Source organism: Plecotus auritus (assembly GCF_963455305.1).
Source record: "Plecotus auritus genome assembly, chromosome: 5".
In the NCBI taxonomy this organism is placed as follows: domain Eukaryota; kingdom Metazoa; phylum Chordata; class Mammalia; order Chiroptera; family Vespertilionidae; genus Plecotus; species Plecotus auritus.
In genome coordinates, this window is record NC_137776.1 from 74,128,996 (window position 1) to 74,142,302 (window position 13,307).

At 40.1% G+C, this 13,307-nt stretch overlaps 1 pseudogene across 1 annotated transcript in view; it reads left to right on the forward strand.

Moving 5' to 3' along the window:
* LOC308248235 (nascent polypeptide-associated complex subunit alpha-like) overlaps positions 1-13,307 on the forward strand; it is a 153,751-nt pseudogene that overhangs the window by 84,127 nt on the left and 56,317 nt on the right. The gene's annotated exons all lie outside the window — the stretch shown is intronic.

Here is a 13,307-nt window from a genome sequence, read left to right on the forward strand (position 1 = left end):
AGATTAGAAAGCCCAGAGCCTTCAGAAAAAATTGCTGCCACCTTGATTTTAGCCCAGTTAATTCTGTGTTGGACTTCTAGCTTACAAAACTATAAAATAATAAATTTGTATTGTTTGCATCACTGTTTGTTGCTATTTGTTATGGCAGCAAAAGGAAACCAATACATACATATATATATATATATATATATATAGTTTAAAATTAACAGGTGAGATAGCTTGCTCTATACCTATCTATTATCTATCTATCTATTTATCTATAATCTACTTATCTAATAACATATTAAAATGGTTGCCTTTTTTGGTGGGTAGAAAAATGGGAGTAGGGAATTAGGACAAAAGATAATTAAAATAAAACAAAAGAGCAGTCTTGTCCATAAGCTGATTTCTATGGTTAATACAGCCATCTGTATGTGAAGTCCAAAAAACAGAAAAATAGTAAGAAATGAAAGAAAATAAGTTTCTAATTTTAAAAAGGTAACCTTTAACACAGTTCATTTTTCTGTGTTATATAGCACAATTGATGAAAGGTAGTGACAACTAAAACAGAGAAATACACCTCAGCCCTTTTTATATTTTCCCCATATATACAATTGTGCTCAATATTTTGATGAGTTAGAAGATCCAAATTTATCAAAAATGCCCTAGAATAGATAAAAGAATTCTTTTTAAAAAAGATCCTCACCTGATGATATGTTTTTAGAGAGAGGAAGGGAGAGAGAGAGAGAGACATTGATGGGAGAGAGAACTATCAATCTGTTGCTTTTTGTACACAACCTGACTGGGGATGGAACCCATAACTTAGGTATGTGCCCTGACCAGGAATTGAACCCATAACCTTTTGGTGTATGAGGCTATGATCCAAACAACCACGCCACCCAGACAGGGCGGTAAAGGAGGTCTTAGAACACATCCCACATTAAATTCTTTCAATTCTTCCTCTAAAGTGTGTCTGTCTGTGAGTTCTGTCCTGCCTCCAGAAGACTGCCATTGACACACAGTCCAGATTTATTGCTTGACTTCCACACCATGGTTCCAAACAGTTGAGCCTCCAGGCATGAGGCATTCAGCCTCCAGGCATGAGGCAGTATGGCATGGGAGTCACACTGCCTCCATTCAAATCCCAGGTCAGCTACTGATTAGCTGTTTGTAAGAAGAAGGCAGTAATTTTATTTATCTTAAACTAGAGGCCTGGTGCACGAAATTCGCGCATGGGGGGGGGGGGTTGTCCATCAGCCCAGCCTGCACCCTCTCCAATCTGGGACCCCTTGAGGGATGTCCGACTGCCTGTTTAAATGGGCAGTCAGACATCCCTCTCACAATCCAGGACTGCTGGCTCCCAACTGCTCCCCTGCCTGCCTTCCTGATTGCCCCTAACCGCTTCTGCTTGCTAGCCTGATCACCCCCTAACCACTCCCCTGCTAGTCTGATTGATGCCTAACTGCCCCCCTGACAGCCTGTTTGCCCCTAACTGCCCTCCCCTGCAGGCCTCGTCCCTCCCAACTGGCATTCCCTGCTGGCCTGATTGCCCACAACTGCCCTCCCCTGCTGGCCATCTTGTGGTGGCCATCTTGTGTCCACATGGGGGCAGGATCTTTGACCACATGGGGGCAGTCATCTTGTGTGTTGGAGTGATGGTCAATCTGCATATTACTCTTTTATTAGATAGGATAGAGTCCTGGTGCATGGGTGGGGGCCAGCTCGTTTGCTCTGAAGGGTGTACCAGATCAGGGTGGGGGTTCCCTTGGGGCGTGGGGTGGCCTGGGCGAAGGGCCTGTGGTGGTTTGCAGGCCGGTCACGCCCCCTGGCGACCCAAGTGGAGGCCCTGGTATCTGGGGTTTATTTATCTTCTATAATTGAAACTTTGTAGCCTGGAGTGGAGCCAAGCCTTCTGCTTGGTCCGAGGTGGCAGCCATTTCTATTGGGATTCATGTATCTTCTATAAGTGAAACTTTGTAGCCTTAAGCAAGGCCTGGGCCGGCCAGGGTGTGCGGAAAGGTTGGCTTCTTCCATCGCCGTGGGCAACCCTAGCCTCCTGCTCTTTCCAGCTCCGTGGCTGCCGCCATTTCTGTTTGGTTTTATGTAACTTCTGTCATTGAAACTTTGTAGCCTTGAGTAGAGGCCTAGGCCGGCAAGGGCAGGCGGAAAGCTTGGCTTCCTCCATTGCCAGGGAAACCCAAGCCTCTCTCCGGCTCTCTGTGGCTGCAGCCATCTTGGTTGGGTTTATTTGCATATTTGCTCTTGATTGGCTGGTGGACGTGGCTTGTGGGCATGGCTTGTGGGTGTAGCAGAGTGATGGTTAATTTGCATATTACTCGTTTATTAGATAGGATGGTTATTTTGAGATTTGAATACTTTTTGTACAGAAAACAGTTAGTGTCTGACATAGTAAGCCTTCAATATATGTTAGTTATCATAATTCATATTTTAATTATAAACCTACATATCACTTAACACGTCAAAAGCTTTGCAGTTAATAAGACTGAATCTCTTTAAGAGACAATATAATGTAGATCAATTGTAGTGTTACTCAAGTTGTGTTCCATAATTTGTCAGTCTTCAAGTATGTTGTTATCAGTCTGTGATTAGTTCAGAAAATGAAAGTGTTTAGAAACTTGTATAATAATATGAAATAATAATATTTTTTCTATTGAGTAAAATATCAACACTTACATTTAGTATGCCATTTTATTTCATTTTTCTATTGATTCATTTTATCATAGTTTTTTTTTTAAATAATTGGTCTACACTGAATTGGGATTAAAAAGAGAAACAACAATAACACTGGTCTTTTACCACATGTAGTTTAAGAAGCACTGATGTATAATTTTCTTTTTTTTTAAGTGGTTTATCAAATACTTCCAAACACTTAACAAATTCTCTCAGACTGTACAGAACATATATATTTCTCTATGTTATTGCACATGAACATACCGGTACATGTCTACAAAAATGAATTCTGGGACTTTTATGAATTGTAATAAATAAATAGTATTTCATTATGTGAAAACATGACTATCTAGTAATTATTTTCATTGAATATTATTTTTTTTCAATTAACTTTCTATTATAAATCATATACAAATAAGCATTCCTGATTATAAACCTTTTCACAGGTCCATAATTATTTCTTGAAAATATATTTGTAAAAGTGAAATTAGGTCATTGGACATCCAGATTTTTGACAAATTTTGTAAAACACTTGTGCTAATTTTTATTTTCTCAAGCAGTGCCCGTAAGTGGGTCATTTTTTTCTTGTCTGCTTTTCCTGATTCTTCACATTTTATTAGTAATAAATAGGTAAAATATTTTAAAATTTGATATCTTATTTGTTTTACAGACTAATTTTTCTATTGCAATTTTAAGTATCTTCATATGTTCATTAGTTGTTGTGTTATTAATCCTCACCCAAGGATATTTTTCCCATTGCTTTTCAGAGAGAATGAAAGGGAGGGGGTCAAAGAGAGAGAAACATTGATGTGAGACACATCGATTGGTTGCCTCCCACATGCACCCTGACTGGGGCTGGAGATTGAACCTGTAACCAATGTACATGCCCTTGATGGGGAATCAAACCCGGAACGCTTCAGTCCATGGGCCAACACTCTATCCACTGAGCCAAACTTGCTAGGGCTCATTAGTCTTTTTAATTTCTTCTTTTGTTAATTGTGTGAATCACACATCAGTGATTGTATCTGCCCTGCTAAAATACCCTGAAAATAGCAGCCAAGAAATTGCAAAATTATCTCCTGATATGAAACATGCCCTGAGGTCAGCCAAATAATAGGTAATTGACTGGATTCTTTATTGCATATTTGGACATATGTATCCCAGAAGAGAGTCAAACGTAGTAGCCCCTTAACCAAAAAAGTGATGAGATTTTAGTTAAGGTAGCATTTTATGTCCAAGCAGAAGATGCATAAACAGAGCTAAATTGCCTTGAAAGCAGAGAGACAGTGAGAGAATCCATGAGAAGGAAAACAAAACAGCCTTCATTCCTGACTTTCTATCTCTGAAGTCCAATCTCCATAAAGACTAATTGAAATTCTTTATTTTTACTTATTTCCTTTTAATTTATGCAAGCTTCGGTGTATTTTAGTTCCTTGCAATCAAAATCTTTTTTTTTTTCTCTCCTAGAGCTTATTTTCTTCAATGATATCCCATTTTACCTTTGGAATATTTGTCAGTTTTTCATTTATTTGAATTATTTATCTTAGTCATTAAGCCTTCTATAGCATACATGTTATAAATACATATTTTAGTTTGTTGCCTTTTAATTTTAATTCACACTTTTAAAGAAGCTATTAATATTGTTAAAATGAATATGTTTTCTGCCTTCATTATAATTCAAAATGCTTTTTCATACATAACATTTATTTGTGTTTTACCAATACTGCATCCTATCTGTCTGATTTACTTATTTGCATACTTACAATTTTTAATTCAAGCAGTCCTTTCTTTGCAAACTGGTGTGGGGCTATCCAAATGGTCATGAATGAAGTAACCATATTAAGCAATTTTGATAATCATTAGGAAATTTAGGATTTTTCTGTGACCCTTAAAATTTGTTGCCAGGGCAGTCAACTGTTAACTTCAAAGTTTTTATTTAATTTCCAGAATGTAACTATTTTTACTGTTTGTTTTTTAATCCTCACTTGAGGATATTTTTTCAGAGTGGAAGAGCGGAAGGAGGCAGGGGGTGGGGACAGGAGAGAGAAACATCAATGTGAAAGAGACACATCAATTGGATGCCTTCTGCACTCACCCCAACTGGGGACCAGGGTTGGGGATCTTACCTAAAACCAAGGTATGTGTCCTTGACCAGGAATTGAACCTGGGACCATTCAGTGGGCAGACACTGTAACCACTGAGCAAACAAGCCAGGGCCAGAACGTAACTTTTAACTTTAAAGAATGTACTGACCATAATGCTTATGAACATGTTTGTTAAAGGAAAACAAAAAGCAAAAATGCTTTCCTTTCTCAAAAAAAAATTTGTCAAAACATTAAAAACAATTTAATCTGTATAAATGTATAAATAAATAAAAATTTAGCAAAATTAATGTTTACTTTGTACACTATAATTTAAAACATTGGAGACATTGAAAGATAGTGTTATTATTATTACTTTCTTAGAGAAACTTACCAAGAGTAGTTTGCATAGCACTTTTCTTTTCTTTTCCTTGTGTGACTTACAGCACGAAGTGAGCATCTTTGGTATGCTCTGGAGGGTTACCTTACTCCTTTTAAAGTTTGGATCAGGTTCCAACATTTTATCCTTTGTGCTTTGAATGTTATGAAATACCTCTGAGAGTTTCTTTAATGTGGAGTTTTTGTTGGCAACACTTCCTCTGAGACATCTTCATCTTTTCATCACAAGCACTTTACTCAAATACATCAAGTTCACCTTCACTAATTTACTATGCCTACATGCTTAGAATCTCTTGAATGGTGCGTCAACATACCCACAAGCAGCTCTTCTGTAACTCCATATAATCTGATTCGAATTTCACTTCCAGTGTTATCCAGTGTTCTTTCCCCCCTTTTCCTCTCCTCCTTGTCCTTCTCTTTCTCATCCTCCTTTTCTTTTTCCCTGCATTTTAATCTTTTTTGACTATTTCTCTTCTTCAATTGCCCATTTTTTTGTAAAATGTCACATGGATTTTCCACTGAGAGACAAGAAGAAACACAATTACATACCTTGCTGTCTGTGTGTGGATTTGTTAACATTTGCTCAGAAATCAATTACCAACAGACTCTGAAACAAGTAACCCAGTTGGTCATGGATCATGACTTACATCTATTATTTGCTTAGTGATTTGTGGCCTGAAGAGCTAGTAGTGGAGTTTATACTTTTACCAGAGGCCCGGTGCAGGAAATTCGTGCACAGGGCCAGGGGGGGCCCCTCAGCCCAGCCTGCACCCTCTCCAATCTGGGACCCCTCGGGGGATGTCCAACTGCCGGTTTAGGCCCAATCCTGGACATCCCTCTCACAATCTGGGACCACTGGCTCCTAACTGATCACCTGCCTGCCTGCCTTATCGCCCCCTAACTGCCCCCCCCTGTCAGCCTGGTCACCCCCAACTGCCCCCCTCTGCTGGTCTGGTTGCCCCTCACTGCCCCCCCCCCCAGCCAGCCTGGTTGACCCCAACTGCACCCTCTGTGGGCCTGGTCGTCCCATGCAGCCTGATGCTCGGTCATTTGGTCGCCCCTCACTGACCTCCTGTGGACCTGGTCGCCCCATGCAGCCTGATGCTCGGTCATTTGGTCGCCCCTCACTGACCCCCCTGACGGCCTAGTCGCCCCACGCAGCCTGTTTGGTCGTCTGTTCGGTTGTGATGGTCGTTTAGGTTTTTATATATATAGATGTTATTACTTACAACTCATATACCATGATAACTGAAACTTAAACTGTGTTGTTGGGGGCCTGGTGTTACTGAATTAAGTAAATCATTGTTAATAGAATGTGTACATTTTTCTAATACCAAAGTAAGGACTGCTTATACTCAATTCATTAATACATCTTAACCTAGTTAACGCTAATTTCTAGAGAGCCTTTATGTGAATTAAAGAGAGGTGTCCCCAAACCTCCATGGATACAATCCTTTAGGCAACATACTAGCAAGAAGAGCATTACTCACAGCACCGCCTGCATAGCTACAAGTTGCAGCACCTGTTGGGACTATATCCACAACTCACCTCAAGAGACATGGTTGCTCATGTGTATTCCTTCATTTCTGGGCACAAGTGAGAGTGCCTTTCTCCTTCAGTAGATCCTTGCTAGTGTGCTCTGTTCCAAAAGTGCATGTCACACATAATACTCGCTCAACTGATATTGTCTGTAGCTTTTTGCTTAATTTGAAACATAAAATTACTACCAGCCAAGGATTAAAATCTTGGAATCACTGCTATTTAATATAGATACTGCTTAATATGAGAACCTTTAATTATAGAAAAGAATCTTTAAGGAATATTGAATTAAACTAGACCAGAAGAGAACTATATATTTGGCCTCATCCCAAGTCCCCTATCTAACTGTTTTTCTGAATTGAATGACGGTCTTTTCCCATTCATCCAGAATGAATGTGTTATATAAAAAATAGCACTACTGACCAAGTTGTTTTGTTTTCTATAAAAATTATTATTTAGATAATTAAGTACTCTTTTGTAAAAATTCACAGAAGAAATTCTTCTCTGGTCTTAGTATCAGACAGAATGATAATTCTTTTAAACAAGCTTTTTTCTTACTAAATTATGTTGCTTCCTATATTTATGTCAAATTAATTATTAGAATTATCTTTACATTATTAATTAATTTAGGGTCAAATTTGTATTCTGAAGCCAACAGATATATAGAACCCCCTTGGTGAGCTTTTCATGTATTGATGTCAGGTTTGTTTTACTTTACCTTTCTTTTTGTCATTTTTCTTATGTCCTACTTTTTTAAATTTTATTTTATTGTTTAAAGTATTACAAATAGTAGTACATATGTCTCATTTTTTTCCCATTGACCTTCCCCCGGCCTCCCCTACCCCCCGGCACATGCCTTCACCCCCCCTCCCCCGTGTCTTGTGTCCATTGCTTGTGCTTATATGCATGCATACAAGCCCTTCCTTTGATCTCTTACTCCTCGCAGCACTCCCCAGGCTTCCCGTTGTAATTTTTTTTTAAAAAATATATTTTATTGATTTTTTACAGAGAGGAAAGGAGAGGGATAGAGAGCTAGAAACATCAGTGAGAGAGAAACATCAATCAGCTGCCTCTTGCACGCCTCCTAATGGGGATGTGCCCACAACCAAGGTACATGCCCTTGACCGAAATCAAACCTGGGACCTTTTAGTCCACAGGCCGACACTCTATCCACTGAGCCAAACCAGTTAGGGCGCTGCTGTGATTTCACAGTCTGTTCGGTGCTTTACTGCCTCTGTATCTATCTTTTTGTTCATCAGGTTATCATGTTCTTTATTTTCTATAAATGAGTGAGATCATGTGGTATTTTTCTTTCATTGTCTGGCTTATTTCACTTAACATAATGCTCTCCAGGTCCATCCATGCTGCTGCAAATGGTAAGAATTCCTTCTTTTTAATAGCAGCGTAGTAGTCCATTGTGTAGATGTATCATAGTTTTCTAATCCACTCATCTGCTGATGGGCATTTAGGCTGTTTCCAAATCTTAGCTATGGTGAATTGTGCTGCTATGAACATAGGGGTGCATATGTCCTTTCTGACTGGTGTTTCTGTTTTCTTGGGGTATGTCCTACTTTTATCATCTATTAATTTTATGACTTTTTGTATCTCTCTTTCTCTCTCTATATGTGTGTGTGTGTGTGTGTGTATACTAGTGTGTGTGTGTGTGTGTGTGTATACATACATACTAGAGGCCCGGTGCACAAAATTTGTACATGAGGGGGGTGTCCCTCAGCCCAGCCTGCACCTTCTCCAATCTGGGACATCTCTCTCACAATCCAGGACTGCTGGCTCCCAACTGCTCGCTTGCCAGCCTTCCTGATTGCCCCTAACTGCTTCTGCCTGCCAGCCTGATCACCCCCTAACCACTCCCCTGCCAGCCTGTTTGCCCCTAACTGTCCTCCCCTGCAGGCCTGGGTCCTCCCCTACTGCCCTTCCCTGCAGGCCTGGTCGCCCCCAACTTCCCTCCTCTGCTGCCCTGGTCACCCCTAACTGCCCTCCCCTGCAGGCTTGATCATCCCCATCTGCCCTCCCTTGCTGGCCATCTTGTGGTGGCCATCTTGTGTCCACATGGGGGCAGGATCTTTGACCACATGGGGGCAGTCATCTTGTGTGTTGGAGTGATGGTCAATCTGCATATTACTCTTTTATTAGATAGGATAGAGGCCTGGTGCACGGGTGGGGGCCAGCTGGTTTTCCCTGAAGGGTGTCCTGGATCAGGGTGGGGATTCCATTGGGGCATGGGGCAGCCTGGGTGATGGGCCTATGGTGGTTTGCAGGCCGGCCATGCCCCCTGGTGACCCAAGTGGAGGCTCTGGTATCTGGGGTTTATCTTTTATAATTGAAACTTTGTAGCCTTGAGTGGAGGCCTTGGCAGCTAGGGTGTACAGGAAGGTTTGCTTCCTCCATTGCCAGGGAAACCCAAGCCTCCTGTTTGCTCCATGGCCACAGTCATCTTGGTTGGGTTAATTTGCATACTCGCTCCTGATTGGCTGGTGGGCATGGCTTGTGAGTGTAGTGGAGATACAGTCAATTTGCATATTACTCTTTTATTAGATAGGATATATATATATATATATATATATACTAGAGGCCCAGTGCATGAATTTGTGCATAGATAGGGTCCCTCTGGGTGGCTGGCAGGGATAAGTCTACCCCAGCCGTGGGCAAACTACGGCCCGCGGGCCGGATCCAGCCCGTTCGGCTATTCTATCCAGCCCGTGGAGCCGAAAGAGCGGAGGTTTCTCTTGCTCTCCCCTCCGCTCCTTTACTTTGAATTTATATTACTTCACACAAACACTCCATCCATGCTTTTGTTCTGGCCCTCCGGTCCAGTTTAAGAACCCATCGTGGCCCTCGAGTCAAAAAGTTTGCCCACCCCTTGTCTAACCCCACCTGCTGCTCCTGCTCATTCCGGCCCCACTGTGCCTGCTGTGGGCTTGTGCCCAATCAGTCCCTAATCGGGAAAGGCTGCCATAACATCACTCACCAGCTATGAGCCCTGCGTCTGGCCCTCCCAAAGGGAGTGGCCAGCAGGATCAGGCTGAAACTGGCTCTCTGACATCCCGAGGGTTCCCGGATTGAGAGAGAGTGCAGGCCAGGCCGAGGAACCCCACCAGTGCATGATCAGGCCAGGAAGGAACCGCGGGAAAGCTCCAGGGTGTGTCTGGCCCATCTCGTTCAGTCCTGATCGGCCAGACCCCAGCAGCAAGCTAACCTACCAGTTGGAGCATCTACCCCCTGGTGGTCAGTGCACGTCATAGCGAGCGGTTAAGCAGCCTTAACATATTATTAGCATATTATGCTTTGATTGGTTTTTCGGTTGTTCTGCTGTTCAGTCTATTTGCATATTACCCTTATTATATAGGACTAGAGGCTCGGTGCATGATATCCATACATGGGGATCAGGACTAAACTGGCAGTCAGACATCCCTCACACAATCCAGGTCCGCTGGCTCCTAACTGCTCACCTGCCTGCCTGCCTGATCGCCCCTAACCACCTCTGCCTGGCTGCCTGATTGCCCCCAACTGCCCCCCCTGCCAACCTGGTCACCCTCAACTTCCCCCCTCTGCCGGCCTGGTCGCCCCTAACTGCCACCCCACCCGCTGGCCTAGCAGCTCCCAACTGCCCCCCCTGCTAGCCTGATTCCCCCGAACTGCCCCCCTGATGGCCAGGTCACCACAAACTGCCCCCCATGCCGGCCTGGTCGCCCCATGCAGCCTGCTGTTCAGTCGTTTGGTCATCCCTCACTAACCCCCCTGCCGGCCTGGTTGCCCCACACAGCCTGCTGTTCAGTCGTTCGGTCGTCCCTCACTAACTCCCCTGCCGGCCTAGTCGCCCCACACAGCCTGCTGTTCAGTCGTTTGGTCATCCCTCACTAACCCCCCTGCTGGTCTGGTCGCCCCATGCAGCTGTGTTTGGTCGTCCATCTGGTTGTTTTGGTTGTGAGGGCCCCTGGCTTTTTATATATGTGTACACACTTAACAGCTGATAGCTCAATAGATGTTTCTTTTCAGATTTAACCCATTGGAATTAATAATTATTCAAAGTATGTATTCATTTTTGGGACTATATAAAAAGCTTTCTTGTCTGAAAAGCTTTCTTGGGTTGCAAATATATGAATGGATTTAAATAAAGACTGAATTTATAAATTACTTTAAATCATAAAAAGGTTTTTGTATTTAAAACTTCCATATTCAACTTTGGCATTGAACCATCTGGTCAACCTATTTTGTAAGGAAAACAGGATTAAAAGTCTTGACAAATTTAGAATATAAAAGCATTTACAGATTTGTTTATCCACATATAAGGAATGACCAAATGCGTGTTTGAAAGTCATTGATTTGTAAAAATTATATTTTAGAGGATTAATTTGCAAAGAGCAATGTTCTGTTTTCCATAAAAGTTAAACCACATTAATATTCTAATTATAAGCTCAATTAGCAATTCTTTCCTTACATTGTGGTCACAATTAACTACTGAACAGGCAAGGAATAATTCAAGGGCATAATGCTTTTTTGTTTGATTTGTTTTATTTCAGTAACTAAAGACTATTTCAGTAATGAAAGACTATTGTGAACAAAGTAATACCTGTAAGTTCATAAATACAATGCAAGCAGCTTCTGCAGCATCAGAAACAGAATTGTTGCCAAGAGTGATTAAAAGACAACACCTGCCCTAGCCAATTTGGCTCAGTAGATAGAGTGTCAGCCTGTAGACTGAAGAGTCCCGGGTTCAATTCTGGTCAAGGGTTCAATGCCCAGGTTGCAGGCTCGTCCCCAGTGTGGGATGTGCAGGAGGCAGCTGATCAATGATTCTCATCATTGATGTTTCTATCTCTCTCTCCCTCTCCTTTCCTCTCTGAAATCAATAAAAATATATTAAAAAGAACAACAACAACAACAACAACACATTAATACTAGTTAGCCTATGTTCATTGAAGCATTATTCATGGTGACAAAGACATGGAGATAACCAAGTGTCCTTTTATTCAATAGAAGATTGTATAAAGAAGATGTAGTACAAATATACTATGGAATACTACAGTTATAAGGAAAGATGAAATACTGTCAATTGCAACAACATGGATGGACCTTGAGAATATCATACTAAGCAAAATAAGTCAGTCAGAAAAAGCTAAGAACCATATTATTTCACTCATATGTGAAACTCATAGACATAGACAACAATATGGTGGTTACCATAGTGAAGAGGGTGGGAGTAGTAAAGGGAAAAGGAAGCCAAATATATGGTGATGGAAGATGAATGACTTTGGGTGGTGGGCACACAATGCAATACACAAATCATGTATCAGAGAACTGTACTCTTGAAACTTATATGATATTATTACCAAAATATTTAATTAAAAAAAGAGAAAACAAACACTAGAATGAATAGAAGGTGATTGATTAAGACATTCGATTTAGATACCAAGACAATAGTAGGCATAATTAGAAACCTTTTTTCCCCCCTCACAATTCACAATGAGATAAAGTACTTAAGGATCCTTTTCAAGAAGCAGTTTAATTCTTGAAGAGAAAGGAACAAATTACATGGACCAGAAGACTATATGTACTTCTATGCAAGCAATTTATATTACTCTTCAAATTTATGGTATTTATTACACAAAAGGTTTGCTCTAAAACATTAACTATGTTTTTTATAGCAAATGGTATTTTACTTCTATATAAAGACTTTAAAGACTGTTTTCCCTTGTTTAGCTATATTTCTACTTTGAGAAAATTATTAAAACTAATGCCATAATAAATGCTCCTTTATATCTAGTCTTATTTAAACTGCTTATTTAAACAGTGTAACTGAATTTTTTATAGCCAAATTTTTTTGAAAAGAAAAAAAAAACTTGAAAAACTTTCTTCCAGTTTATGTTGATTGCTTTGTGAGCTATTATTGCAAACACTAACAGGAATCCTAGAACACTTCTATTTTTGGCCCAGAAAAAATTTTGTAGAACTTTACTACATATGCTTTTAATTATTTAACCCTTATATTAGGAACAGTTTTATATAACACATATAAGCAACAGCCTATGTAACATTATTTTCAGGCATAAATAAAGATCTGGATTTTTAAATATTTAATTTAAAAATATTTTGTTTTGATCATGAGAAATAGTGCACGCTAATCTTACAGAATTTGTGAAATATTAAAAAAGAAACTGAAAAAGGGAGAAAATAAATTATCACTACCCAAATAAAGTTACTGATTATATTTTGCAGTATTTCCTTTCAGATGGATTGAAAATCATATTTTTATGATTTTTAAAAGTAGTATGGTTTTTTTATAATTAAAAACATAAACAGATGAAAATAAAAATCAAAATTCAAAAACAACTACTGTAAGTTTTTAGTGATTTCTTTCTTAGTACTTTTGATTTATAGACCTGCTTCTTTTATTTATATAATTTTAACCACATAATCTGTTAAATTTTATATTCTGAATTTTAGATAGCGTGATTATAGGGAAACATTTTTAATTGCTAAATACTCATCCATTGTATGGATAAACAACAGTTTACACATTTCCCCTTTTTCTTTAATACATGATTTGTTTCAATTTTTCTTACAGCTTAAAAATTATAATTAATATATTTTTGTACAAAG